This window comes from Microtus oregoni, unplaced genomic scaffold (genome assembly GCF_018167655.1).
Source record: "Microtus oregoni isolate MIOR12 unplaced genomic scaffold, Mior012 000006F_ref0000085, whole genome shotgun sequence".
NCBI classification, from domain to species: Eukaryota; Metazoa; Chordata; class Mammalia; order Rodentia; family Cricetidae; genus Microtus; species Microtus oregoni.
The window spans coordinates 32,667,544-32,694,367 of NW_024543065.1; the positions used below are offsets into that span (position 1 = coordinate 32,667,544).

The following is a 26,824-nucleotide window of genomic DNA, read 5'->3' on the forward strand; positions in this document are numbered from 1 at the left end:
AAAGTTAGTCGATAGTACTCCACTGGACTCAAATAGATTTGTTAACCTGTTAATAAAAGGAAATCCGATGAGATTTTTAAATGACTGAGAAGACAAGAGGGAAAGTTATAGTCTGTCCATAACAGCTGGCAAACTTTTCTTAAATGCTTTTAGGGAGAAAATTGATAACATCCATGATTGGCTACAGTTCAGGGTACCCAATTCCAATGTGCTGTCAAGTGTGGTTTGGTATTGATTAATACTCTAGATACATTGTTTTCAGACATTTTGATGTATAAAGGTTGTTTTATTTTAAGAATAGCATTCACATGTGTTTTCTAAGACCATGGTAAATATATGAAAAAGGAATTAATGAATAAGTTCACATTGTTTAGGTTAATGTTTCTGTAAATCATCTCATATGAATCTAAGGAAAAACTTTTAGAGTCTAAGCAAAGTCAATCTATTTTAGTAAAAATATTTGAATATAAAATGTAGATTGCTAGTCTAGGCACTGAATGAACATACAAGTAACATGTGACCTTCTGTGTAGAAGCCACATCACTGTATCACATGTGTGGAGGCTGAAATTATAGATACCAAAATATAAACAGTTCATTAATACAAGTACTTTGGAGCAAAACAAAGTATGATATGCAATAAAATAACCAAAGAAAGTTTTTACTAAAGCTATATGTATAAAAATTTAAGGAAAAGAGAGGCTAGGTCAGAGAAGTCCAGTGGAAGAGCATTTTTGCAGAGGCTTGCCTTCCAAAGTTAGCAATTCTTCAGTTAAGTTTTGAGGCCAGTGGGATACCAGTGTCATTAGGCAAGGTGAGACAATGGTAGAATAGTCACTAGAGGAGTAACAGAGGGAGTAGAGTGGGAATTATTTAGAGGCTTCTTGAATTTGGATCGGAGAGATGATTCTTGGGTTGAGAGCACTGGCTGCTCTTCCTGAACACCAGAGTGTAATTTCTACCACTTTTCTAGTGGCTTGCAACTGTCTGCAACTCCAGTTTCAGAGGATTTGATGCCTTGTTCTCACATGATTTTCAGACATGCATGCAAGCAAAACATTGATACACATAAATAAGAAAAGGTTTTTTGTTTTTTTTTTGTTTTTTTTTTTTTTTTACCATGAGTGTGGTTGGAAAGTGATGTTGGGATCTAGAATGGGAGGACTGCTGCCTGCAGTTGTGAGATCATGGGGTGGGAATTAGGATCAGAATGTACCAGCAAGGTGTACCATTATAATTGGGGCAATTGGTAACTGTACAGGTTAACTGAAGGAATAACTGTCCAAATATAGTGGCCTGAAATTTGTCTGTATAGGGATGAGCCCAGGTCATGGCAGTGGGTCTCACTCTCCAATGTTCCCCTTGACACTGCCACCAGCTTTGAAAGTCTAATTTCTCAATTATTCTAGGTAATAAAGAACAAAAGACCAGTTCCACTTATTATCCCGTCTTCTATGAGCAAACATTAGCCCATGAGAGACCCATCTAAGAGGGGAGAATCTTATTCTATCATATTAAAGATTGATTATGGGGCCCTCCACCTCCTTTGAAAATTCTGACTCAAACTTTGTAGATAGTCTAATTTGCGGCTACTGTTTTGATGCAACATTGACTTTTGAAATTCCATTCATATTATTTAAATGGGATTAACTATATTAGTAGCTATATAACTTAAAAAAACAGTTAAAACATGCTTAAAGGCTGGGGCCAAATATACTTTATTCTAAAATTTTAATTTTTCTAATGTTATTTAAAAAATAAATCATTTTGTTTTATGTTGTAAGATTTTACTTTAAAACTGTATTTAGTAAAATTGGCTGTTTCTGATTGACAAATTAATAATGACAAGACATGGAAGACATGGTAGATCTCTGTTATTTTTAGGCCTTCCAGGGCTATGTAGCAAATGAGACCCTATCTCAAACAAAGAGAAAATTATTAAGTAGATTGTACAGAAACTTAATGAACATTACAGGTGCATTTTGAATAAGATTTCTGCAAGTTAAAAACATCTAGAGGGGTGACAAGATTATGCAGCAGATAGAGGACCTTGCACCAAATCTGATGATATTTTGTGTTTGACAAAAATATTGATCCATTGACAGTGAATTAAAAGAATTATTATCTCAGTTTTCTGCTTCTTCCTGTCCCACAGACAGCTCAACTGTGTCTCCTTGTGCAGTGACAGCCTCATCCCCAAGACATGATGGTGAAAGTCAGAGTGAACGTATTTGGCCATATTGGGTCAAATACCAGGACTGTTGCCTGGTCCAGCAAAGTGGAAGTCATTGCCATCAATGACCCCTTCATTCATTTTAACTACATGGTCTACATGCTCCCATATGACTCTACCCATGACAAGTTTAACAGCACAGTCAAGACTGTGAATGAGAATCTTGTTATCAACAGCAAGGCCATCGGCATCTTCCAGAAGCAAAACTCTGCCAACATTATATGGCATGATGCTGGTGCCGAATTTGTTGTCGAGTCTACTGTCTTCACCGCTATGGAGAAGGCTGGGCCCTACTTGAAGGGTGCGGTCAAGGAGGTCATAATCTCTACCCCATGCTTGTGATGGGAGTGAGCCACGAAATGTATGACAACCCAGTTAAGATTGTCAGTAACACTTCCTGCACCAGAGTCAAGGTCATCCATGACAATGTTGACATTGTGCAAGGATTCATGACCATGGTCCATACCATCACTGTCTGCCAGAAGACTATGGATGGCTCCTCACTGGAGCTGTGTTGTGATGGTTGTACAGCTGCCCAGAACATCATGCCTGTATCCACTGATACTGCCAAGGCTGTGGACAGAGTCATTACAGAGCTGAAAGAGAAACTCATCGGCATTGCCTTCTCTGTTTTTATCCCCATTGTGTTCATCAAGGATCTGACATGCTGCCTGGAGAAAGCTGCCAAGTATGGAAACATAAAGAAGGTGATGAAACAGTCATCAGAGAGCCCACTGAAGGGCACCCGGTACTACACTGAGGACCAGGTTGTCTCCTATGACTTTTATAGTGATTCCCACTCTTCCACCTTTGATGCTGGGGACAGCATTGCTCTCAATGACAACACTGTAAAACTCATTTCCTAGTATGACAATGAATATGGCTACAGCACAGGGTGGTGGACCTCATGCTCTACATGGTTTCCAAGCAGTAAGAAGCCCTGGAGCCCACCCAACATGGACACAAGAGCAAGAGAGAGGCTCTTGGATGTTGAGCAGTCCCTGCTTTAATTCGGTCCCTGACTCTGAGCATTTGCATTACAGTTTCCATGCCAGACCCTCAGAATAACAGGAGAGATTAAGAGGCTTAGGAACCCTACTCTCTTAAACACCATCAATAAAGTTCACAGCACACACAAAAATTTTATTATGTCAGACCAACACGGAGTTTTGTCACAAAACTGAAATAAATTTCAAATATTTTTTAAAAACTGTACTGCAGCCTATATATTTTGTTAACATGTCTCTCTAGTCATACTGGTGTCTAGAAGAATAAGATGTTAAAATGTGAATAGCTATCAAATTTTATACCGTCTGCAAAATATCATCTGAAAAATGATGAGGTTAAATCAATATGACATTTTGATTCCGTGGGATATATGTAAATGGAAAAGTCATCCATGGTGGTGACTTTAAGTCATAATGAAATATTTCAGATGTCAACAAAAATAGTTAAGCACTAGAGCAAGCAGATGTGAACACTGCTAAGGGATTTTTGCAATACCCAGTGAGATGAGGGAGAATTTCCACAACTGAAACCTAGTAGAAGCCTGGATATATCTTTAGGCTTCAGGTCATTATCCACATTTTTTAAGACAAAGGGAATGCAAAAATAATTGCTTTCCAGACTTGAAAATATTGCTAGTGAAAGTGTTCTCCTTTGATTCTTATCAGGAATAAATATATAGTTGAAATCTGCATTAGATAATAGAGATTTTTAAAAATAAATGAACTTCATGATGGGATGGGTTGCCAGGAGCTAGAAGTTGCTAAATCTCAACACCATTGTAACTTCTAATAATGCTTGAAGCACAATAACAAGATGTCTGGGGTGGTTTGGCAGACCTTCAATCTGTAACTGTGAACATTTTCTCTCCCTCTTTAGGATTGCTTCTATCCTATTTAGGACTCTTTCTAAATTACAGTTTGGTGCCCAGTCTGTCTGGTATTATTTTTCAAACACTCAATGCGTACCACAGAAAATTGGAGATGACACACACATCAGATAGTTCTATCCAATTCAGCTTTGGGGTTCTATAGAGAGACAGCAGTTTAAGTGATTTGAAATTGGGTTGTCATCCAATTTTTTTCAGGTTGAGAGCTTCGAAGCCTGAGCTCCTTTTCACCAAAGACTCTGAGGACAGATTAGAGTGATTCCTTTCTCATGATTTCTGTTGATCTTATTTCTCCCTGTGGGATTTGTAGTCTTGCTAGAAAGATCTTCAGTGGTGAATCTCTTACTCATCTTGGTGTCCCTGACCTCAAAGCCTTGCTTATCGCCCAGTATGATACCTACATAGGGGTAGATAGTATACAGAATATACCTCTGATCACACTCTGCTGCTTCAGGATTTGAAGAATGACAGATTTTGTTTTGAATAAAATGTCCTCTCAATCTTAGCATAGTCATGAGTTATAGTCATTGCCAAATTTCCTCTCATGTTTACATTTATTATTTCTGTGAGTCAGACATTTTGCTTCGAATGAACAGAAACTCTTAGAGCAAATTTCATTGCATTAGTGCTAACATCTCTCCCAAAAATATATAGTCCAATAGCATTAACTTTGATTTTTTCCTTACTTCTAATTTGTTTTTGAATAATTTCATTCATGCATGTATTGTGTTGCTGTCCGATCCATAACTCATCTGTCCCACCTAATTCCTCCTCAGTCTATGCTGGAATTTTGTTTCGCTTGATACATTTCTTCTTATTTAAAAAGTTCAGTAGAACTTATAGAATAGATGCTTCCTTGAGCCATTGCTTGTCAACATGGAAGGAGTCAACTTTGATAATTAGAGATGAGGCATTTATTGACCCTTAGGATGGAGGCAGTATGAAAGGTACTCTGGTGTGAAATGAAGTCAGTTTTGGTCATATACTAATAAAACCTGGTATTAGATATGAATCTCTGATTAGAGATTTTTCTATTAACTTTTTAAAAAATTAAAATAAAAAATAATGAGTTGCTTTAAGACATTTTATGCATACTTTGTTGTTCTTGACCTTTCCCGATTCTCTTGCCTCTCAGTCTGATCATGCAACAGTCTCCACTGCACTTTTTTGTTACTGTTCCCTTAAGGCTTCCTTCACTCCTTTCATGGTCCACTTTATACTTTCATACCCAACATCCACCACTTTAAAAATATACAAAAATTAATGTTTAGGATCTGTACTGAGAGAAAGCATACAACAGCTGCCTTTCCCAGTACAGGCTGGAAAATTACATTGCTTTGTAATTTCAGTTCCATCTATTTCCATAACAATATCATGATTTCATGCTTTTCATGGCTAAATACAATTTTACTGTGTACACACGCAATATTTTCTTTTGTTACTCATCTGTTCATGGGTGACTCTAAGTTGATTCCATTTCTTAACTACTTTAAGTGGCGTAGCAATAAATGGATATGTAAGCACTCCCATGATAGGACTTCCATACTGATGTGCATAATGGCCGCACAAGCTCACATTCCCTCCAGCAGTGAGTAAGGTGTCCTCTGTTCCTACATCTTTACCCACATTTGTTATTTGTTCTTTTGATGACTGCTATTCTAGCTGGGTCAGATGTAATAAGAAGTAGTTTTAATTTGCATTTCCTTTATAAATAATGGTTTTAAAGACCAAAAAATATTGATTGGGCATTAATATTTCTTTTAAGAACGGTCTGTTTAGTACCTTAGTTCATTTATTGACTGAAAGATTGATAGTTTCACAGTTCTTTACATATTCTAGATTTTAATCATCTGTCAGAAGTGTAACAGGTAGGTACAAATTCTCTTCTATTCTGTAGCCTTTTCAACAAGGAGTTTAGTTATAATTATATAGCTAATACCCGAATTTAGAAAATATTAGCAAGTAAACTAATTACTATATTAGCCCCAAGTTTTTTACATATTGCAAAGTAGAAGTTATAAACCAGGCCTTGCCATACTTAGTAATTCAGATTATTAGTTATGTAAAATAAAAACGTTACTCACAGCCTTTGGATACTATATTTATTCTGTTATTACCAACATTAATCAAAGTTAAGGATGACCTTGACCTTAGCTGGTAATCATTATAATATAATGAGTATCTTTTAAATCATGGCTTTAAAGGCTAATTTTAAAATCTCATGATTATAAGTGTAATTGAGCAGATTTAGATCTGAACAACTCTTGCTATTTTAAAAATAAAATTTATCCAGTGAGGGAAAAATGATTTGCTCCATTTAAGATGATTATGAGGTAACTTAGAAAAGAATCTTCCAAAATATTTTAAGCAATGTGCCAAGTAAAGTCTCAATCCCATTTATAAACATAAAGCCCAAGATAACAGAATCTCTAGACACCCATATATACATATGTGAATTCATCTGCAAAAATAGTCTGCTTGTATCTCAGTCCCAACAGCATGGACAAATGTAAGCATCATTAAAGCAGAGATACCTTCAGGAATATTTTCAATGTACCATTTGAAACTTCAAGTCTCACTTTGACTTTGGAAAGGCCAAAATTCATATGAACATCTATATCTTTCTACCCAATTATAGTCAATTACATAAACCAATGTGTAATGCTGATACAAGTTTCCCCTTGGGAGGACACCTATTTCTCTTATTAGCTAAAAAATCTGATTATAACTTTAATCTCATAGGATGTAGTGAGCTTAACGCTTATAGTGTCAACTCTTTAAATGTCCTAAAACCTAAAAGACTAAGCTTATCTTTCCTTTTTCAATTTCTTTTTTATTTTCCTTTTTTTCTTCCTCTTTCTTTCCTCCCCCACCTCTCTCTCTCTTTCTTTCTTTTTATTTTTATGGTTGATTTATTTACCTTTTGGGAAGCAGTCATTGTACATTGCAATTACAGTTCTTTTTATGAATATACCTATAAATGGCATTAGTAGTCTTTGACAGTTCAATGTGCCTTAATAAACATGCATTTCAGTAAGTACTTTAAAATTAATGGATAGATCAAATGTAGACCATTCAAGACAACACATTTTGTGGAGATAGTGTTTTGCTTTGTTTATAAAGTGTTCAATCCTGGGAATTTGTAAAATCACTCAACATTGCCAATTTGTAGCTGCCTTTTATAGCCTGTGATAACAAATTATGATAAAGCATACATTAAAGTATTTGTAAGTCTAATTTCAGCACTCAGCCCCATACAAAGGCTAATACAATTTAATAACATGTGGAGGAGTAAGTATGTCAAAGTCACAGTTTCCTCCCTTTTGAACACTGTTAGAAGGGTTCCCTTATACTTTAGTGTCTTATGTTTCTCCCCTGAGCACTTTGAATGTTCCAGAGTCATTGTAGTTTAAATGTCACACTCATAGGCTGTGTTCTGAGCAGGGCAGGATCCATGTCTTTCTTTCATAATTGTATTTTTAGCATTTAGCACCTAAAAATAACCTGAAATATAATAAAGTTTCCCTCTAATGGTTTTTGAATGACTGAAGAAGCTGACATCAATTTGTGTCAAATCCTTTCATTTAAATATGGCTTTGGCAAAATTATAAATGTGGTTTTAGAGAAATAACTATGGTAGATCAAGAAGATTTAGGGATCTCTTAACTTTGATTGAAAGATTTGAATATATTTATAAATATAGAAAAAATAAAATTACTTACATTGTTATATTTCTTTGTTCCTAGTTCTATGACAAAAAGAAAATTATTACAGTAGCAATGACATTTGCTACGATTTCCAAGGATAATATTCCAGGTGTCTCCATCAGTAAGTAAGTTCTCATTCTTTGTATGGATGTAAAATGTAGCTTTGATCTCATAGTATACGTATGCTTCCTGATAAATTCTAACATCTTCTACACAAATATTCGTAGAGGACATAAAGATAAGGATTCTCTCGCTTCATGCCTTAGAAAGAGAAAGAGAACTAGCAAGTAGACATCCTTCTTCCCTGTGGAAATTTGTTGTTATTTTTATTTCTTGAAAAGGTAGGCTCATCAGAAGTAGCTGTTGTGATACATCATGATCTTGAAGTGAGATAAAAAGCACATCTCACCATTTCTGCCTGCACTCTGGGACAGTGCTTCTCACATTAGAGGGCTTCAGCTCAGTGTGGTGCTCATTGTGACGAGACTAGAGGTGGCATGGCCGGAATTCCTGCAGAAAGGACAGTGTTCCGAATAGGGAATGCTTCTCAAGGTATCCATGGGACAGCACACACTGCAGATATATGGAGACACTGATGAGAAATCTTAACTGAGATCACAGAGTCATGCCCTAGCAAACTTCAAATTTGATGCCTTTGTGAATTGTCGGCATTGCCACTTGCTCGTGGAAGGGTTTTAACAGAGAATTTATACTCTAAGATCCGACCTACTCCAGTGAATACAGAGAAGTATTAAGCAGTATCCTTTCAGGCCATGAAACCAGATTTTGGAACATATTTACTATAAAAAATGTGTTTCTCATGATTAACTAAATATAAATGGGTTCCTTTGATTTTACAGTTTTTTTTTTCCTGTTTGGTATGCTGCTGGTTTGTGTGTGTTCCAGTTGGTAGACATGGGGAGCTGTAGGCTTTCCTTCTTGGAGATGCAGACTATCTTTGCTATCATGAAACTTTAAGTGTTAAGGGATAACTTAAAGTGTTAGGTAATTTGTTCTTAATTATGATCAAAATATTGTCTGGTAGTGCTGCAGAATCTCTTCACTGCAAACAAGTTTAAACTGTAGGAATCAGTAGAAATAAGAGCCATAGAAAATAAGCTTTGAGTCAGGTGTAATAGGTACTCTTAGATAAACATGTACTATCAGATTAGTTTACTCTCTTCCTTTTGAGTAAAAATTTTGTTTCAGTTTGCAGTTAGTTTTTACCTGTAAGAAGTCACAGTTTGAGAGAACATGGTTTTAGCAAGTGGGGAAGATCAGATGACTGTAGTCACAGGAAATGCCACACCAACTTACATAGTTTAAAGTTGTTTAAAAAATTGAGAGCCATAAAGATTTTCCTTCCATCAAGGGTGTATGTCCTCGGTACTACCCAGTTTTGTCTAGCCAGGCATGAGCATATAGATTGCTACCATTTTACTTATTGTAGCCAATATAATTCATTTCAGTCACAAACTGACAGAGGAAAAAAAAGCCTACTTGCTTTATTTATTTACTTATTTATTTATTTTGAGCTTAAGGTTATTTTTTCTGAATTCAGATAGTATGAGAAATTTCATTGCCTTTTCAAATGTGAGAATTTTGAGATATGTTCTCTGATGGAGGAAGGTCATTGGCTAATGAGACACTGTTCATTTCTTCTATTCCGATTTGTTATGATGGACCACGCCCTCCTGAAGGGTTGCAGTGAACATCTTCAGAAAATTGGTTTGCTCCACTGCCAACTGAGATGAAAATAGCACATAGGTTATACCATGAAAGACCTAATTAACTACGCCCCCATTCAGCAGGAAGCAGTTTGGAGAGAAAAAACTGCGCCCATGTTCCCAAATATGGTTTATAAAAGTTCTTTGACATTTAAAGGGAGATATGATAGAGATATGAATAATTTACATTGATATGGATTTTGTTTTAGTGATTTAAATTTAAGGTCAATTTTGTTATATGTATATGTGTTTCTGATCTTGATTAAGGAACTGTGATTGTGTAGTTCATTTAAAAATGTAATGTATAATTAGAAATATAGATTGTTAATAGATAATCATAATAGTCAAGTTTGTAGTCATGTTAGTTAAGATTTTCTAGATGTACATAGATATATTTTAGATAGGTATTCTTCATATCTTTCAAAGATTATAGAATATGGCATTTTAAATGTTTTAATAACTTAGGACTTTTCATGACAATGAGACACTCTGCTCCTGGCAGCACCAATCTACTTCAAGAGGAAGATGGGCATCGAAGAGGCTCGTTATGGAGTTTGATAGCCATTTGGGCAAGAAACTGCTCTTGCCTGGACTATTGCATAAACTGGACACAGAGAACCCACAGAGAGAGGACTACTGAACTTGCCTAAGGTGAGATGATCTTTCAGGGTTCCTGATTCATGAAAGAGTCTGCGAGACATTCTGCAGGACACGAGAGATAGTGACTGAACTGACTTTGAATTTTCCTGCTTTATGGAAATGTCTGCTGGATAGCTTGGGCCTGAAGGCTGAAGATGGATGCCCCAATGATACAGAGGAACTTTGGGTGACTGTCCAGGCAGCGAGATGTCTCTGTCATTTCTAGAATTTTAAAAGTTGCTTTTTTTCTTGTTTGCTTAGGTAGTATTGTATCTTTCTGGAGTCTTTGATGGAGTTAAGAATAGTTAGTTATAGTTATAGTTTTCCTTAGTTATGATAAAGATTATTGTAACTTTTACTTGATAACTGTTTTGTTATATGTAATTTTGCTATGTTAAAGTTAAAGCCTTTTTTTTTTTAAACCGAAGAAAGGGAAATGATGGAGGAAGGTCATTGGCTAATAAAGGAACTGCCTTGGCCCATTTTATTGGTTAGAAGATAGGTGGGAGGAGTAAACAAAACAGAACGCTGGGAGGAAGAGGAAGTGAGCTCAGACTCCACAGCTCTCCTCTCTGGGGCAGATGCCTCAGAGAGACGCCATGCCCGGCTCCCGGGATGAAGCTCCGACCCAGGATGGACACAGGCTAGAATCTTCCCGGTAAGCGCACTTTGGGGTGCTACACACAGATGATTAGAAATGGGCTAAATTAATATGTGAGAATTAGCCTAGAAGAGAATGGGCCAAGCAGTGTTTAAATGAATACAGTTTGTGTGTTGTTATTTTGGGGCATAAGCTAGCCGAGCAGGCAGCCGGGGTGCTGGGGATTCAGCCCCGCCTCCCCCCTATTACTACAGTTCTCCAGTTAGGAGTGCACCAACTCTGTGACAATGAAACAAACTGAATCTTTACTTTAGCTTCTTTCTGGGAGGAGACACCTGGAAAATATTCATGAATCAAAAGGACAAGTGGATGAATGCTCTCTACCTCATGTTTATCCATTTTAATAATCACTGCATTTTACATATCCATTTGGGGATAATTTAAGTATGTATAAAAATAAAGCCATTTCCGGTTTAATGAATATCTGACAGAAGAATGATTTTGAAACTGTAAGCAAAGCTTTTGTCTGTTATGAAGAAAACTACTTCATTAAGAGGGACTAGGGTAGTAAAGAGAAATGATGTCATTAAAATGAACGATTTTTAAGTTGTTCAGCAAAACAGTTACTGTTGTAGCTATAGCTATCTGCACATGCTGCATGTCCTGAAAGGTATAGAAAAAGCTTACATTTGCAACTTTCTGTTAAGAAAAATGAAAGGGGTAGAAATTTGATTTCCTTTATGGCTACATGAGCATTATTTCATTCTTGATGAGGTGGTAAACTTCACGACAGTAAGCTTTTTATTTTTCTTGTACCTGAAGTCACATCTTGAACTTGAGCCCTTGCGTGCACAGCAAACATTCTCTTTGAAATTGCTAGAGGCCTTTTCTAGGCAATGGTTAATGCAGTTGAATTTTCTTCCTCAAAATTTTCTATGATTTTTTTTTATGTGGTAAAATTGAAAGGGTTTAATTAGAAAGAATAAGAAAAGTAGCCTTTCAATGACTATTAATGAAAAAATACTCCCATTGTCATGTATTATTAAGAAAACATTCTAAGTAGATTTTTCTCCTTACCTAAAAGGGGACATTTTTATATCCTGTTGCCCTGACTGTTCTTAGACCCTTGAGCATACATGCCCAGTCAGCTCCTAAATCATACAATGCTTCCTCAGACTTATTTTCTTTGATGTTTCTATTTTATTCTAATATATAAGCTTATAGAGTATATTAAACTGTCTTATTTATTCAGAAGATCTTTAGGGTTATAAATCAATAATGGAGTTAGATCAGATCTCTAACTCCTGTAGCAGAGCATTTTATGACCCAAATGGTAACCTCAGATATGCTCATGACTCACAAAGTCGACTCCAGCAACTTTCTGAAAGGTCTGGTTCATGGGCATCTGACTCATTCCACCCCCTGTTCCCACGCATATGTCACCTGCTTCACATTTCGCGAGTGTGGGAGTATTGTCAGGAAATAGCATAGCAGACTGGGCCGTTTGCCAGCACCATTATAAATGGAGAAGACCAAGTGAAAGAGAGATGGAGGTGAGTGAGTGGCAATCTACGAGTATTGCATTGATCCAGAAGTAAAGAAAGGCAGGGACTGATGCATCTGAAATGCACAGACCACTTCACTTGGCTTCATGGACCTTAAAAACTAGTTTGACAGAAAGGACCACTTATTCTGGCAGAAAACTGCCTTCTAAGTGGGAACTGCATAAAACCCTTCTATGAATGAAAGAGGGGCAGTTCAGCGACAGGAAATGTCAGGCAGTAATACTGTCCTAGAAAACACTTTAAAACACCCACTGCTAGTGGGCATTGCAAAAGTGGAGATAGCAGGGAGTTAGAAGATGAGGAATTTATTTCACTATATGTTTAAAACAATCTACCCTTCTAGCAGACTGAGAGCCCAGTGTAAATTAGAATACCATCTATTGCCGGTGGGTGTTAAGGTGGTGCAGGTGCTGGGAAAACAACCTTAAGATCCCTCAAGAAAGTAAAAATAGGATTATGATATTATTTAGCATTCTTACTTGATAGGTATTTAAGCAAAAGAACGGGAAACAGTCTAAGGAAGACTTTAATATACTCCTTTAAATTGGTAACTTTTGCAATATTATTTCTGACAGCTAAACTATATAGATCATTGGAAATTTAAGTAGAAACATGAGTTAGTGTGTGAAATAAACTTACAGGTGGGTTTAAAATACCTTCAGGGTGGCACCAGTCCATAATATGCTGGGAGGAAACAGGCTGAGCTGAGGGCTGAGATTTTCAGGGTGCAGGTCAGGAATGAGAACTGAAGAGTCATTGCAATAAAGATATTCCTTCAAGCTTTGGCAACAACATCGTAATTCAAACTAGAAAGAAGATAACCAAGGATGCAGATCACATCTGGTGTGAGGGTGCGGGGTAAATGTAGAGTATATTAAGGAAATAATGGAAGTGTCAAGCATATTGAAGCATCCTGGTCGAAACAAAGCAGAGAATAATGCTTTTGTGTCTAGCGTCTGAGAAATAGTTGGCAGGAATGAAGTGTAAAAATGTGCTCTCATGAGTGGACTGGACACAGGTAAGCCATCACAGGCTTGAGTAGCAAGGGTGGGAGGAGAACCTTTCCCTCTGAGTTCTGCTGGAGAATCTTCAGTTTATTTCTAGTGTCTGAGCCTCCAAGACCCTTTGCAAGGAATGGCCAAGTGGAGATTTCTTTCTTTTTTTTTTTTTCAGTAGTTGTATGAAATGCTGACTGGTATGCAGATCTCATCTAGACTATAAGTGAATTGAAAGATCATAATCCACATAAAGATTGGGTTCATGAATAAACAGGAAAGAACAGTATAAAAAAAACTAATCTCAATTTGAATATTTTAGAGTATGCTCCTCTGTCTTTCTTCTCAACCCTAAGTCACAATCATAAGAACTAAAGACTTGCGAAAAGATATGCGATCCTTTGTGGTTAAGTATTGGATAGCTGAGTCTTATCTTTATTTTACTTAATCCTTCTTCAGACCTCCCTATATTCAAGATAATATTCAGAGATGCAACATCAAAGTTCTGGTAACACATGAGTCACTTAAAAAGCAGCAAAAACAATTTCTAAAGGCCAAATAGCAAGCCAAAAATAACATGAAATTCTTCTTGTTTAAAATAGCTTTTAAGAGACAGTTAAATACCACAGGCAAACAAAACTCTAAATTCTGGTGGTCCCTGACATATATGTAAGTTTATGTAAGTAAAGGCCTGTAGTGAAGGCACCATCACCCCTCAAATTCCCATACACTGCTAAGTTTATGTGTTAGGCATACCGCAGAAAAACAAGAGTCTCTATAAAGTATTATGAAGAGGAAAGATGGTAATTGGTGTAGGATTTCCTTTTGTATGCTGTGAACATGTTTATTACAATTGGTTAATAAAGAATCTAATTTGGGCCTATAGTGGTGCAGAATAGAAAAAGGTGGGAATTGCAAGCAGATATACAGGAGAAAAGAAGGCAAAGTTGGGGAGGCACTGTGTAGCTGCTGAAGGAGAAAGACACCCGCTCCTCGGAATCTTACCAGTAAACCACGAGCCTCATGATAAAATATGAAACAATAGAAATTGGTTAATTTAAGATGTAGATGTAAGAGTTAGTTTATAAGAAGTCTGAGCTATTGGCCAAGCAGTGTTGTAATTAATATAGTTTTTGTGTGATTATTTTGAGTCTGGATGACTGTGAAATGAAAAAAGCAGCCTCTGCCTACATATAACAATGGGAAGCAAAATGCCAACACTTGGGAATGCCTCTTTCTACAGAAATCATTCCTAGTTCTTTCCCTTCTCTCCATGGGAGAATATTCTGTATGCCTGAGTAATTCAATATTAAAGACGTATTTGTGGAAGTTGCCTTACATTTCCTATAAGCTGAGCTTCCCCCTTTGCTAAGAGGGAATAATAATTTTCACTTTAACATTCTAGAAGACTCAACTAATTCCATAGTGTGATCTACTGGCAAGCTTGGTTGTGATGCACCCCACCCAGTTTAGGGGCTGTGATAGGATCAGTTAATCTCCATAGAATGGGAGAGCATGTATTCCCAGAATGCTGCTATGAGTAATTCCAAATGAAACCTTTGAACTGATTGGCCTACTTAAGTGCATTTTTACAGATTGCTTTTTATTCTTATATTCCTTGTGTAGGCTGTTTTCTTTCTCTCAGCTGTTTTTCTTGACTCCTTGGTTTTATTTTATTTTATTTTTTCAAGACAGGGTTTCTCTGTTTTTTGAAGCTTGTCCTGGAATTAAATTTTGTACACCAGGCTGACCTTGAACTCACAGAGATTCACCTATCTCTGCCTCGCAATTGCTGGGATTAAACGTGTTTGCCAGCACTGCCTGGTTGGGTTTTTGTTCTTAATCTGAGGCATGTGCTTCCTTTGTTGGCTGTTTTTAATAAGCCCTCAAACTCTCATGTTTCTATTACATTCTGTAGCAAGCATTTTCCAGTAATTAAGTAGTGAAATATTTAATATATCAGGATTTGAAGTTTAACGTTTATCTACCAATAAACTAGGTGTGCTATGTAAATATATCACATAAACATATCTATAAATATTACTTAAATAACCTTTACTTTTGACTATGATGTTTGTGTTAGTGTGTGTTAATTCATATCACTGTGATGCCCAAGGAGGCCAGAATAATGTGTCAGGGTACCTGGAGATAGCATTACAGGTGGTTGTGAATGGCTTGATGTGGATATTGGCCATAAACTTGGGTACTCTGCAAAAACATTCCATCACTCTAGTCCAACTATCAATATTATCATTCTATTTTTAGATTTTGTTTTTATTAAATGTTTTTGCCAGCTTGTTTGTGTACCACAAGTGTGTTTGGTGTCTGAGGAGGGCAGAAGCGGGCATGTGTCTTCTGCAACTGGAGTCATGGGAGGTTGTGAACTGCTGAGCTGTGCATAAGTCCTCTGCAAGAGCAAGTGCTCTTACTGAGCCTCAGTGTATAGGTTCCAAATACAATGGAAAATAAATATATGCACATATAACTTTGAGGAGTTAAAAAAGAAAGTTAGTGAGTAGTGAATCAAAGAAGAGGAGAACATAATTTGATTGTAGAACCTCACAAGAAACCGTTAAGTTTAGAGAGAGGAATTTCGAAACCTGGCTTGGATGATCTGAGCATATTCGGTGATGCAGAAAAGACAATCAATCTGTGTATCAGTTACTGTAAACATGTTTGAAAGTAAAAACCAGGATCAACAGAAACATTTTTTTCTTTACAAGCAATTAGTGCAGCAGGAGAAATTGTGCATTCAAGCAGTGGGGTTAACTAGACAAAAAGGTACAAAGCTTTACGGACGGGGTCCTTATATGACCAGCATACACAGTCTCTAGGCAGAAGATCCCACTTGGCTTTTATGCCCTTTTGCTTATAGCGTCAAGCCAGGCTAATCAGGTACACCCAGAGGCCCCTCCACTCTAGAGTCAGTCCAGGCTAAACAAGTATACCTAGACGCCCCTCTGCCCTCTGCTTTGAGTCAGGCCAGGTTAAAAAGCTGCACCCCACCCTGGCCATGAACCCAACAATAAACAAAGTGATTCTGCAGGTTAGGAGGAAGCTTGGGGGTTTCATTGCGTGTCATAAATCGACACTGCCCTCCTCTCCATTGAAGGTCAAGCCCAAGGTCCCATAGAAAAGCCCCATTAAGCTGTCGCTGTTTCACACAACTCTTATCTTTCACACACACCAGGAAAACGAATTTGAATATGTACTTAATATAACTCTTTCAGGTAAGTAGAAGTGAGCATCCTCGAACCTCTAGTGCTGGAAGTCAAACCAGAACCAGAACTTGAGTCTGTTGTATTTAATTTCAACAGTTTTTCCACAGTCTCGAATTTCTTCTAGTTTAGAATAAGCATGCATTCCTTTTATGACTAAAACTGGCTCTGGTGGGACATTCCCTTGTTGCATAGTGCAAACAGAATCCTTCAAGAGCTATTTCAAAAAGCACAGAGAACCCTTTATAGGACAAGTGCTTGCACCATGAAAATGAATATAGTTGAGTCTAATTCATATTAGTAAAATAGAATTGTCTTATTGGCATATTTTATATTATTAGTAAAATTTCATTATCATTACATTAGTCAGGTAAAAATTTAACTTATGATAACTTGCATTTAGGAAACTCTCTTTACTTTAAAGAAAAAGAGTCTATGAGATGGAAAAGTGTGACTTCAGCATTAGCTTTCACCGAACTGTTCAGCAGCACTAAGATGACAGCAGAATGTGTGCAAGTTTTTTTCTGTGGTGAACACTAGAGACTTAGATACACTGAAATTATCTATGGCCTCTTGAGATCACTCAGTAGCACCAAGCTCAATCCCCAACCATTATCTCTGGAAGATCTGATATCTTTTTTCTGGGAAAAAAACCCCGCAAGTGTGGAGCCATGTTTTACTGAACAATAATAGTCAAAATGCATGTGTATTTTCTAAAACTGTTCTCAATCATATCAAAATCATAAAATTGTTATATGTACTTCCTAAAAAATGGCATAATGTCAGGGAAGTAAAATAATGTTTGCAGCACATGTTGTAAGAAGGTATTTTCATTATTCAGATATTTATCTGTTGTTAAGTATGTATGTGTGTGCATGCATATACACGGTATAATATATAAAATGCACATGCATGTACTATATATATTCTGTACACGCATGCATGTACAATATATATATATATACATACATACATATATACATGAACATGTGTGCCTGTGCCCTATTTTATGTCATTTTGGCACTTAAGCAGTTTCTGGAAATTGGGAAAAATTAGCTTAGATATTTCATGCTGTAAGAAACCAGGTCTCACACAGATCCGTGCCACATTTGGTTAATTTCTGAAAGAAAATGGTTTATTTTTAGTAAGGAGAAGTTTGTTATTGGAATATGACCTTGCAAGTAAGAAGGGAGAGTGAAATGAAGTGCCCAGCATAGTTATCATCAGCATGAGCATTTGAGATAATGACAGGAGCATTTTGCCTTCTGATTAAGCTCCTTTTTTTTTTTCCTATTCAGCTTTTTCTGGACAAGAAAACAAATGATCAATTTAGAATCACATTACATTCACAATGTAAGCCTGTGAGATCAGGCTTGGGCAGGCAGTCCAGTTTAAAGGACTCATACTTCCACAGAGCACCTACTGAGAAGCAATGAACCTTGGCCCAGGTGCATATTTTTCTTGAAATAATCTGGAAAGCAAACTGGTCCCTCAGAACCATTGTAAGGGGAGACAGTGTAAGGGGAATGGTTATATGGAATCTGTTGTTAAGATATCTGACAGCTCCACAGGGATAGGGTCCATTTCCCCAGTCCTGCTGTGGTCAAACGACAATGTCGGAAATGACTACATTGTGGATGAGGATGGATTGCTCTAAAAAAGATGGACTAATAATTTGTTGCTAGGGCCTCACCACCTGTATACTTGTGTCCTGAGCCATGAAAATGCAGAACATATTGTTTGCATCTCTTCCTGTGAAAGCAAAGGTTGCCATTTCATGGAATGAGAGTAGCAATTCTGGTCTGTTAATTTCTTCTACCCATTCTGACAATACCGACTCTGTTCTAATCATATTACTTGAAGGCAAATCACTGCTGAGATTAAGTTGTGAAATGACCTCATATCTTTGTAGAACATTTTGGTTTAATTTTGGTTTATATTTTTGTGGGGGTGGAAATACACAGATTCATGAATTTTCAGAGCCAGACCATGATAGAATCTGAACTGGGGACCTCATAAGATAGTGTCTTAGTTAATCTTCTATTGCTACGAAGAGACAACATGACCAGAGTTTCCATAGTCTCTGCTATGAGCTGCTCTCTCATTTCCTCCGCTGTCACCTAGGTCCCATGGAAAGCACTGTGCTCAGGGGTGACTCAAGACTGTAACCTACCTCCCACTGTGCTCAGGAATAACTTTCCAGCCTCCTTCTGCTGCTACTTCTCAGACAACCAGCTCAGTGACTCAACCAATATAAAAACTCTGCATAGATAGTACAAAAAAATATTGCAACCCAGAGTGTTTAAAGAAGGGAAGCCTGCTGGATTGCTCTGAAGACTGAGAAGCAGCTGATAGATTAAGTGTAGCTAGAAAATTGGTGTGACAGATAGAGCTTCCACCAATCAACTTGTTCCCAAGCAATCTTCTTTCTGCCAGGCACAGAGTGATTTACTGAGTCAGTGTGGAATGTGCTTCTTTTTTTTGCCCAGGTGAGAACAGCTATAACGTGAGCAGGACCATCTGGACAATGGAAGGAAGGGTCACCTGGTAGCTACTGAGGTTGTCTAGAGCAACACGGAGTGGCCAGGAGCTGGTACAGGTTATGTGACAAAATCTAATAAGAGCTGAAGCATGGGCTGCAGCCACAGCTGTTGTTGCCTCAGTGGTCTTCAAAGATGGAGTGGAGTTTCTTTGGGGTCTCTGTGAAGTGTTCAAACCAACCACTCTGCCAAAATGAAAGTCCACCTAATTACCAAAGCAAGGGCTGTTAAGTTGGCAGTCCCATTCAAGGCTGCAGGGCATAAGAGTAGACTCTGAAATCTGTTCATAAAATACTCTAACTTCTAGCTCTAAGAGCTTTAGTCTTTTAGAGGAATAAGGAGAGAAACACATGAGCTATTATATATACATCAAGGAGGACTCACAACAAAAATGTCATGTTTTCCTAATTTTTTCTTATAAGCATCCCTCAGCCTCACATCTTAGAAAGTGTTATTCTCTATCTATCTCAGGGAGGTTTAGTGTACAGATGTACTGAATGACTAAGGTGTATTATACCAAAACAAAACTAAATGAAGTCTTCAAAGAGATGAATGTATGAGGGTAAAGTCCAGGAAAACACAAACCCAAGTAAGCAAAGGTCTTCACTTCATGGAGTCACATGGACTATGCTTGACGCTGGAAATCAGATTCTGATAATACACGGGGCATTTTATCTATTAAGGAAGTTTGTTGGAAACTCAAGCTCCTGGATATTTCCTGGTGGATCCTTATGCCAGGCCGTGTGCCCAGCATGAAGAAAATTACAGACTCCCAGGAGGAATGCCAATATTTAGTAAAACCCATATGGTTATACAAACAGTCCGCATAAACACTCTCAGCTGTTAGGATACAGTAAGAACACATTTGCCGTTCCAAAATCGAATTTTAAAGGACAATCATATAAGTAACGTTTTCTGATGAAACAAACCACGCTTTCTATGTTAACTATTTTCTCCAGTGAGTCAAAACGAAGTTTTATTTTCTTTTAGGCAAATATCTTTGAGCAAATAGTTTGTTATGAAAAAAGAATACTATCCAGTTGAGAATTCTAACCTGTTTCCTCTGGTAAACAAATAGATATTGACTGTGTTTGAAGTAAATCCTACCATTTGTTTCTGTGAGCTCAACTAAGCATTAAACAGAGAAACATCTCATACTGAGCTGTTTGTGTTCTCTCTCTGTCTCTGTGTCTCTTTTTCCCTCCATCCTCCCCCTTCTCTCTGTGTGTGCCTAGTGTATGTTTCCATGTGTCTGTCTTGTAAGTGTTTCTGCATTTGTTGCCGTATGTTCCCATGTGCGTCTTGTTTGTATTCTTATGTATGTGGGCTTGTGTGTATGTCCTGAGTGTGTGCCTGTGTGTGTTCTTGTATGTGTGTCTATGTGTCTGTGGGGTGATGTGGGATTCTCTCTCTGTATGCTGTGAAGACCATTGGTTAATAAAGAAACTGGATTGGCCTATAGCAAGGTAGAACTTTTAGGCAGGAAAAACAAAGCTGAATGCTAGGAGAAAAAAGGGCCGATTCAATGAGAAGCCATGTAGCCCTCTGCCAGAGACAGATGCCAGACTGAACTTTACTCTGTAAGCCACAGTCATGTGATGTTACACAGATGAATGGAGACGGGTTAGTTTAGGATACAAGTTATCCAGAAATATGCTAGAGTCATTGGACAAGCAGTGTTTTAAATAATATAGTTTTTGTGTGATTATTTTGTGGGTGAGCAGTCGTTAACAAACAAGTGGCCTTCCTACAACAGTCGGGGAGGTGGCACAGGAAAATAAACTTAGGGCCATGAATACATTAAGCACAACTAAACTTTTTTCTATCTTTACATTGGCCTTGAACTTCCTCTGTAGTTATTCAGATTCTCTGACCTCAACCTCCTGAGAAGTTGGACTGATAGGCACATACCCCCAGGTCCTGTTTATTTGGTTGATAAATTTTTCTCAGGACATGTAAAGTATATGGTCCTTGGGGTGCAGGCTCACTATGACCATAGAGAAGCTTTCAATGAGTTCATAATAATTCTTAATAAGTAAAATATAGAGCTTGTTAGAAGCTATTACTATTGAAAAAGAAAAAAAATCTTGTAGAGCAGTGTAGGTGGTTTTTATAAACCCTGTTGAACTGCAGAAATTATATCAGTGTTCTTGATGAGGATCTGTGGTTCCACCAGTGTCCACTATTACACGCCTTATTCCCATGAATAAATTTACTTATTTGATAGAAAAGGGCCTTGCAGACATGAATAAGTTGGCTTTTAGTTGAAGACATTATTGTGAGTTATCTAGGTGGGCTCAATTTAATTATGAATCTTTCAGAAAGAAATTGGAAGAATCAGAGGAATACAGTGGAGCAGGCACTAGCCACTATCACTGCCTTTGAAGATAGAAAAAGAAGGCCATGAGCCAAGCGCTATAACAGCTTCAGAAGCTGCCACTTGATCTCAGCTAGGAGTGCACCGGAAAATGGTGACCTCAGTTCTACAGGTGAAAGCAGCTGAATTTTGTCAGCAACTTGACTGTGCAAGGAAATGATCCTCTTTAGAGAGTCCAGCAGAACAAAACCTTGCTGGCACCTTGATTTTAGTCAGTGAGTTTGTCAGGATAATGTCTCATCCTTCATAACTGTAAGATAATAAATTCATGTTGCTAAAATAGCATTTGACAATTTTCTATGACAGACAGAGAAACCTAATGCAGAGTCTTGTGTTATCTGTTTGCGGAAGGCTCCTCTTACCCTGTGATGTACTTTACTCTTCTTCATGTTGTAATCACAAGAATGTAATTATTGCCTTAATGTCATTTCTAAGAAGTCTAGGCCTTCATCAAGGTTAAAAAAACATTATCCTCTTTTTTCTTCTAATATTTGAAATTTTATCATTGGAATTTGATCAATACTTTGCTCCAAATTATATATTTGTTTATAGACTGATGTTAAGGTGAAGGCCCAAGATCTGGGGAAAGGCTGTCAAGAACGTGTTGGTGACATAGAATAGAGTCAGAAATTGCTCTTCTTTTCTCCTAAGTTTAATACATTTTAGTGACAATGTTCACTAGTTTCATAGACCCAGCCAAAATCAGATAACAACATATTTGAGCCTAACTTACAGCCCTGTGTTCTGGTCATTGAGACACCTGTTAATAATAATAACACAAATACTTTAGTACTAAATTATGCTGTTTTATAATACACTGAATAATTTCCTGAAAATTTAAGTCATCCAGCTGCATTATTCTTCATTAACAATATTATAAACTAAAAAAAATACCAACATTGAGTAAGAAAACCCAAAAATTGAGTAAGTTTATGAATAGGATGAATATATTCTTGAATTTATTCATTTTATCTTTAATTTTTCAAAATTGTATAGTATTTTACTGTGTAGTGTTTCTATGTTATTTATTACTTTTTCCTAGATATTGATATTTGAAAAACTGTCATAAAAAGTATCATTATAAAATCTACCTTATATTTTTATTGATACATAAAAGCAGTTTTTTTTAATTTTTATTTATTTATTTATTAAAGATTTCTGTCTCTTCCCCGCCACCGCCTCCCATTTCCCTCCCCCTCCCCCAATCAAGTCCCCCTCCCTCTTTAGCCCAAAGATCAATCAGAGTCCCTGCCTTGTGGGAAGTCCAAGGACCACCCACCTCATTGACCTTTTATCAAATGCAATTGTGACTTGCATTATTTCTATAAGTTTGTTTATATGCACAGTCATGCTCCCTTTGAGTGATGGTGGCATGTTTGTCTCTTACTTTTCATATTTGTGACTTCATACTTTCTTTGCTATTGATTTTGGCCAGGACTACACCATTCTTACAAAATAGAAAGAAATAATTTGCTAAACGTACTTTTGAAAATCACTATATAAGGTTTAGCTTAGGCTTCAGAGTTCTATTGACTGTATGAAAGATTTTTAATGAATATCTTGTATATCACCATAAAACCTTCATCTGGCAATGGATGGAGATAGAGACAGAGACCCACACTGGAGCAATGGACTGAGCTCCCAAGGTCCAAATGAGGAGCAGAAGGAGGGAGAACATGAGCAAGGAAGTCAGGACTGCGAGGGGTGCACCCACCCACTGTGACAGTGGAGCTGATCTATTGGGAGCTCACCAAGGCCAGCTGGACTGGGACTGAATAAGCATGGGACAAAACTGGACTCTCTGAACATGGCGGACAATGAGGGCTGATGAGAAGCCAAAGACAATGGCACTGGGTTTCGATCCTACTGCATGAACTGGATTTGTGTGAGCCTAGACTGTTTGGATGGTCACCTTCCTGGATCTGCATGGAACAGGGAGGACCTTGGACTTCCCACAGGGCAGGGAACCCTGACTGCTCTTTGGACTGGAGAGGGAGGGGGAATGAGGTGGGGGGAAGGGGAGAGGAATGGGGGAAGAGGGAGAGGAGTGGGAGGAGGGGGAGGGAAATGGGAGGAGGGGAGGAGGCAAAAATTTTTTGGAAAAAAATAACAAACAAACATGTAGGGGGCAAAACATGTAGTGAATAATTGTTTTAAAAGATTAACTAGTGAGGACAATTATAGCTTAAAACTTGTTTAGAGGTTTTTAATGTTTGATAATTCTCAATTCCTTATTTATTTTAGGTAGTATTTTCCCTAAGGAATTTGTCAATTGTATTTAATAGTCTAGTATTCTGACAGAGTTGCTGCATGATGCTCACTCCTAATGTTGGTAACTAGTGTGTGAGCATTTTTATTGCTTAGTCTTCTTCAGGCTTTATAACATTCTCTATTCTCTTCTAAGGCTAAATTTGACCTTGGCCAGTGTTTTTCATGTTGTTTTCTTTTTTCTCATTATAGGCTGAAGAAATAAGAATAACAACTAAAAAAAAAAACTGTCTTTGCAGATTAGTTCTGTAATGTAGCACTAGGAGAGGAGTCAGGATGACTTTAAGGTTCTCTTGTGAGGTTAAATGGTTGGCATTACTTCAAGTTTCACTAAAGTGCTGGTGAACAAGGAAGGCCTGAGGAAGACAAATGGGAACTCTCTTTTCTATGTGTTAGGCAGATTCAGTTACATGTTTAACAGACAGATATATGATGTTGAAATTTAGAGACAGATTTGAGCTAGAGTTCAAATGTGAGCATTAGCCTCATAGAAATAATGATGGTGATTTTCCTTCTATTACTTTCTGTAAGGCTGGGTTTGTGGCTACGTATTGTTTAAATTTGTTCTTATCCTGGAATATTTTGTTTTCTCCATTGATAGTGAATGATAGCTTGGGGGAATGGGATGGTTGGGATAATGGAAAGATGGATATGGGAGCAGGGAAGTATATATCTTAATTAAGGGAGCCATTTTAGGGTTGGCAAGAGCCTTGACTCTAGAGGGGTTCCCAGGGGTTCAGAGAGTTGTACCCAACTAGGTCCTTGGGCAGCTGAGGAGAGAGAGCCTTAAATGGCCTGATCCTATAGCCATACTAACGAATATATTGCATATCACCATAGAACCTTCATCTGGCAATGGATGGAGATAGAGACAGAGACCCACATTGGAGCAATGGACTGAGCTCCCAAGGTCCAAATGAGGAACAGAAGGAACGTGAACATGAGCAAAGAAGTCAAGACCACGAGGGGGGCATCCACCCACTGAGATGGTGTGGCTGATCTATTGGGAGCTCACCAAGGCCAGCTGGACTGTGACTGAAAAAGCATGGGATAAAACCGGACTCTCTGTACATGGTGGACAATGAGGGCTGCTGAGAAGCCAAGGACAATGGTACTGAGTTTTGACCCTACTGCATGTACTGGCTTTGTGGGAGCCTAGCTGGTTTGGAACTCACCTTCCTAGACCTGCATGGAGGGAGGAGGACCTTGGACTTCCCACAGGTCAGGGAACCCTGACTGCTCTTTGGACTGGAGAGGGATGGGGAGAGGAGTGGGACATGGGGAGTGGGGGGAGGGGAGGGAAAAGGGAGGCTGGGAGGAGGCAGAAAATTTTAATTAAAAAAATTTAATAAAAAAAAGAAAGAAATAGTGATGGTGACTTAATAATATCTATAATGGAGTAATTATAGAAAAAGAGATTGAACCAAACTCCTGATCTAAACCAAAGCTTCATGGGATAGAATAGAAATACTAAACAAGCTGGCAGGGACTGATGGGAGAGATGTCTCTCTCAATCAACCTAACACAGTATATAATGAAAAAAGGAAGATGGCTGGGGAGTTGCATCAGTTAGTAAAGTGCTTGTTCTGTAATCATAAGGACCTGAGTTTAAATTCCCAGCACCAATGTAAAAAACTGGGAATGGCACTATGAACCTGTAATCACAGCACTGTAAGGATGAGACAGGAACATCCCTGAGGCTTGATGGCCATCTGTTTAGTCAAATCATTGAGCTCTGTGCTCAGTGATAAACCCTGTCAAAAATGAGGTGTAGAGTGGCTGAGGAAGAAATCAAGTGTTACCCTTTGGCTTTTACAAGCAAACACATGTGCATACACCACACACAAAGATTCAATGGTCCACTTATGTTCATGCACACACACATTCAAATGCACTGGCACCCTTATGTTCATGTACACACATAGGTGCAATGGTCCACTTAAGTTTATGTACACATACATCAAATGCACTGACACGTTTATGTTCATGAACACACACATGCGAATGCACTGAAACACATATGTTCATGCATACACATATAAACCATATGCAGATGCAATACCACACATACTCACACACATCTGAAGATGCAAAGACACATTTGTATTTATGCACATACACACGTAGATACACTGGCACACTTATATTCATGAACACACACATAGATACAACTGTATACTTAGGTTCATGAACACACACATAGATGGAGTGGTACACTTTTGCTCATGTGCATGCACATGCAAATTCACTGGCACACTTAAGTTCATGCACACATGCAAATGTACTGGCATACTTACCTTTATGCACACACATGTAAAATACATACTCAGAGAGAAAATGAAAGAGACAGAAATCTATTTGTTAAGGTTCAGTTGAAGACAGGAGTTAGAAACATAGAGATGTTGTAGTTGGAGCGGCAGGCTGCATCCCTGGCATCGGGCTGCCCCCACGGCTAGCTTTACCCGAAATAATTACACAGAAACTGTATTCTTTTAAATACCGCTTGGCCCATTTCTATCTAGCCTCTTCTAGGCTAGCACTCGCACCTGGACTAGCCCATTTCTAATAATCTGCTGTAGCCCACGAGCTGGCTTACCAGGAATGATCTTAACCTGCGTCTGCCTGGAGTGGGAGAATCATGACGACTCCTTGACTCAGTTTCTTTCTCCCAGCATTCTGTTCTGTTTACTCTGCCTACCTATGTTTTAACCTATGAGGGCCAGCCAAGCAGTTTCTTTATTACTTAACCAATGAAATCAACAGATTGATATATGACACTCCCACATCACAGAGATTACTAGAGAAATGTTTGACTAGCAGTTCGAGTGAAGATATAGAGGCAAAATTTGAACCTCATAAAAGAGAAAGTTGGAGGTACACTTGAACACATTGACACAGGAGACCACTTCCTAAATATAACCCCAGTAGCACAGACACTGAGAGTAACAATAAGTGGGACATCCTGAAACTGAAAAGCTTCTGTAAAGCAAAGGACATGGTCAACAAGACAAAGTGGGAAAAGATCTTCCACCAACCCTTCATCAGACAGAGGTCTGATCTC

General features: G+C 37.9%; 1 pseudogene; it reads left to right on the forward strand.

Annotated features, from left to right (window-relative positions):
- The first annotated feature begins 2,205 nt into the window (after window positions 1–2,205).
- LOC121450012 lies at window positions 2,206–3,166 on the forward strand (annotated as a pseudogene).
- Window positions 3,167–26,824: the final 23,658 nt, after the last annotated feature.